The following is a 4,777-nucleotide window of genomic DNA, read 5'->3' as shown; positions in this document are numbered from 1 at the left end:
CCGGCTCGGCTGAGCCCGCGCTCCTATAGAGGACGGCGAGGCCATGGCCAATAGCGGCCGACCGGAGCAGTTGTGAGCGGCGGGAGAGCGGGGCACGGCCTGGAACCAGTGTGCGAGGCGCTTGAGATGGCCGCCGGCGTGCGCGAGGTAGTGGGAGGAACGGTGGGCACGGGGGACCGGGGGAGCCACGGACGACGGTGGTTGCCAAAGCAACAATGGGCGGAGGCGGGGACTCCAGCGGGTGTGGCACCGGCGTCCGGTGGCAGGCGTGACTGCGAGCACAGTGGGGCGAGCGGCGCGGGAGGGCTGCCGGGCGCGGCGGGTTGCGTTCGCCGGTGGCAGCGGGCGAGAGAGCGTAAGGTGGCAGAGGCAGCCGCCGGCGGGCGTGGTCGGGCGCAGCGGCGGCGGGGTTATGAGGGCGCGAGCGTGGACGGGGAGCACTAGGCGGAGACGGGCACAGGGCGTGTTGCAGGCAGCAGCAGCTGTGACCGCACGCAGTAGCAGGGCAACGGTGGCCGTGAGACCATGCGCGCATGTGGGTTGCGGGCAGGGGCGTGTGGGCGCTGCCGGCGCGGCGCTGGGCCACAACGGGTCCTCGCGGGGCGGCCGAGGGTGCGTCCGGGACGAGCAGGGTGTGGCCCGGGCACGACGACCGCGGGAATCGAGCGCGATTACGGCGAGCTTTGGCTTCGGCCACGGCGAGCAACGGTATAGAGGGGCACGGATCGAGACCGGGAAGAGCAAGAAGCGGACGAGAGGCTCACCACAAGCTCGATGGTGAGGTCGGGGGGGGGGGCGGGGCGGGGACGGCTTTGAGGTGACGGTGACGAATCGGAGCGATGATGGGCGGTGGCCAGAGGTTGAAGAATGGGTCAACCCCGTCGTTGCAAGGCTCCCCAATGTCGAGTCGGTGTAGCAAGAGACGTAGACGATGACTGTGGTTCTTCTATACACGGAGATGCGGCGAGGGGAGCATGGTGGCTGTGCGAACGACGGTGCAGCGGCCATGGGTACCTCGAGGTCGAATAGAGTGATGAGAGGAGAGGGAAAGATCAATCTACGGCTCGCCAATGAGGCCAGGGACGGTCTTATCCTCGCGGGGGTTCGCCGGATGCTTGACACGGCGACATCGGCGGCACGGACGCGCGTGCATGAGCCACGCCATGGCCTTTGTTCCCTCTGTATAGAGGTTAAAGGAAAAGGTCCTGGTAGTGGGCTGGGCCGTTTACTGTAGCGGGTAGAACCCATTGCTATAGTAGCAAGTTTTCCCTTTTTCCTTTTCTTTTATTTCTGTTTTATTTTAACTATTGTTTTATTTTTATTAGCCAAGGCAAATGAATTTAGTTAAACATGAAATTTGGCACATAATTCAAGCACAATATTTTGTAGTGGCACACAAAGTTTGGAGGTAATTGGAGTTAAATAAATAACTAATAATTTTGCAAAGGTCATTTTATTTACTGTTGGAGCACCTATTAATTTCCTAGGGTTTTATTTGTGATTCAAATGATGTTGGTTTCTACATGGTAATTCCTTAGTGAATATTTGCAACCTAATGAACATTTTTAATTCACTGTTTTATGAAACTATACTTTGACTTGTTATTTGAATTTGTATTTGAACTAATTTTGAAACGAGTGAGGTTTAGCAAAATTTTAGTTACAATGACCTAGCATCATTAACAGGGGTTTACTGTAGCTTAACTATCGGGGTGTCACAGTCGGCCACTTGGGCAAAATAACAACAAATGTGACATGTTCAAAATATGACATGTCCACTTCAAAACGAATCATCCTAGAATTCTGTTAAATACACCTAAAACACCTAAATTCTATTAACTACACCTAATTAAAAACCTACATTTTCAACATGATTCGATCATAACTAGGGTTCATACTACATTGTTCGAAGATTAAACACTTAAAATACCTAAATTAAATTAACAACTTGGGGTGGCTGGTCTCACCTCCATCGAGGTCGGAGGGGGTTGGTGACAGGGACGATGGCGGGGATGATGCAGGGGCTCCTTGATTTCTACAAAAACAAAATATATACAAAAACATTATTATCGTCATCTTAGGACTTAGTGAAACTCCATAAGCTACATTTACTTATTCTATTCAAATTTACTTATAATTTCCTATTCTATCCAAATTTTCTAAAAATTTCCTATTCTATTCAAAAGACCTAGATTTACTTTTTTTTTCAGTTTCATATTTTATTCTATTCAAATTTACTTATTCAAAATTTCAATAAAAATCCTATTCTATTCAAAAGACCTACATTTACTTATTCTTTTCAAATTACTTATTCAAATTTTCTAGAAACAAAATGTACTGAAAACCTACATTTACTAAAAACAAAAACCTACATTTAAAAAAAACTAAAACCTATTTATAGAGAGGGGGAGGAGGAGGTGGGAGGAGGCCAGGAGGAGGGAGGAGAGGATGAGGGAGGAGGAGGAGAGAGCAGGAGAGGGAGGAGGGAGGAGGAGAGAGGGATCGACCTTGGGCTGGAGGAGGAGGACGGCGATGACGGCAGCGACGGAGGCGATGAGAGAGTGTGAGGGGGAGAGTGAGAGTACGCGCGCGGGGGCCTGTTTGGATTAGGGCCCTTAGTTGTAGCGCTTGTCTGTAAAAACCGCTACTGCTAAAACCTATAGCAGTAGCGCTCTCTGCAAAAACGCGCTACTGCTAAAATCTATAGCAGCAACGCTCTCTGCAAAAATGCGCTACTGCTAACGCTAAGCATGTAATTTTTTTCAAAAATACATTAGTCATCAATGATATTTTTTTTGTAGAATCTAAATTGTCAATAGGAATCTTCTCCGGTTTAAGAACCGGTGAAGATTCCTATTGCGGCCATAGATCCTACACATAGAGTTCAATGAATACCAAGTGGTTGTGATGGTTCAAGAAGCACCATATTTAAGGTGGTAAAAATTCTGTTCACGGAGCGAGGTGGGACTAAACTTTGGTCTTATTAGGAGGGGACTGAATTTATCGGTAGCGCTTTTCAGGGAAAACGCGCTATTGCTAAGATCAGTAGTAGTAGCGCTTACTACGCATGAGCGCTACTAGTATCCCTAGCATACCTGGAACGGTCTGTCAGTTTTAGTAGTAGCGCGTTTTCTAGCTCCAGCGCTACTGCTATTCTCATATTAGCAGTGCTGGTGCTGCCCAAGCGCTATGCTATTTAGCAGCAGCGCTTGTTTTGTAAAAGCGCTACTGGTGAGCTCCTGTGTATAAGCATTTCCCTAGTAGTGATTGGAGGAGTCACATACAGAAGAACAATCCCACAAAACCATTTTGCAAATGGAGCTTTGCACAAGGGGATCAAAAATGGCAGCAAGATGAGCAAGAACACAGGTTTGAGCAACGGGATGATTTTTTTCTCGAGAAAGACGAAGTGGATGGGTGCTGGAATAAGTGGGGGGACCCACGTGGTACCCACAAGGCAGGGAGTGTGCCCTCCTGCCTTGTGGTCCACTAGTGCAGCCCCATGGTGTGTTCTCATTGCCAAAAATTCTTAAATATTCTATAAAAAAGTCATACTAAATTTTCAGGGCATTTGGAGAACTTTTATTTTCAGGACATTTTTTTATTGCACGGGTAATTTAGAAAAATAGACGAATAGTACCTTTTTGCTTTATTTATTCTAAATAACCGAAGGTAAAAAGTAGGTACACAAAGTTGTGCTTTCTAAATTCATCCATCTCATGCCCATCAAAAGGAATCCATTAACAAGGTTGATGAAGTCTTATTAACAAACTTCTTCCTAAAGACATGAAACTGGAGAACTTTTGAATAACACTAGGTTACCTCAACTGGGATATGCATGTCCCCAACAATAAGAATATAATATTTATTTTTGACAGTAGGAATAGGGAATGCAAAACCTCCAATAGCAATAGTTGAAAATTTTCCATTAAAATTGATGCTATTCACTTGAGGTTGTTTTTTTGAAAAGTGTACCGTATGATCATTACCATTAACATGAAAAGTAACATTACCCTTGTTGTAATCAATAACAGCCCCTGCAGTATGCAAAAAGGGTATACCAAGGATGATCGACATACTGACATCCTTGGGTATATCAAGAGTAACAAAGTCCGTTAAGATAGTAACGTTTGCAACCACAACAGGCACATCCTCACAAATAACGATGGGTATACGAGTTGATTTATCTGCCATTTGCAAAGAGATTTCAGTAGGTGTCAACTTATTCAATTCAAGTCTACGATACAAAGAGAAAGGCATAATGATACGTCTCCAACATATCTATAATTTATGAAGTATTCGTGCTGTCATATTATCATTCTTGGATGGTTTACAACCATTTTATAGCAACTTTATATCATTTTTTCGGACTAACCTATTGACCCAGTGCCTAGTGCCAGTTGCTGTTTTTTGCTTGTCTTTTACATCACACGAAGCCAATATCAAACGGAGTCCAAACACCGTGAAACTTTTTGTGGATTTTTTATGGACCAGGAGACATCCAATGGGCCAGAGCAGCACTTGGGGGGTGCCCTAAGGGGGGCACAACCCACCAAGGCGCGCCTCGGCCCCCAGGCGTGCCTAGGTGGGTTGTGCCCACCTCGGTGGCCTCTCGCACCCCCTCTTCGCCCTATAAATCGTCAAATATTCCAAAAACCCTCTGGGTAACCCTAGATCAGAAGTTCTGCCATCGCAAGACTCTATAGCCATGAGAAACCAATCTAGACCCCATTCCAGCACCCTTCCGGCGGGGGAAATCATCACCGGTGGCCATCTTC

The sequence above is a fragment of the Triticum urartu genome, chromosome 4 (assembly GCF_003073215.2).
Source record: "Triticum urartu cultivar G1812 chromosome 4, Tu2.1, whole genome shotgun sequence".
Taxonomy (NCBI): domain Eukaryota; kingdom Viridiplantae; phylum Streptophyta; class Magnoliopsida; order Poales; family Poaceae; genus Triticum; species Triticum urartu.
Note: the sequence above shows the minus strand (reverse complement) of the source record.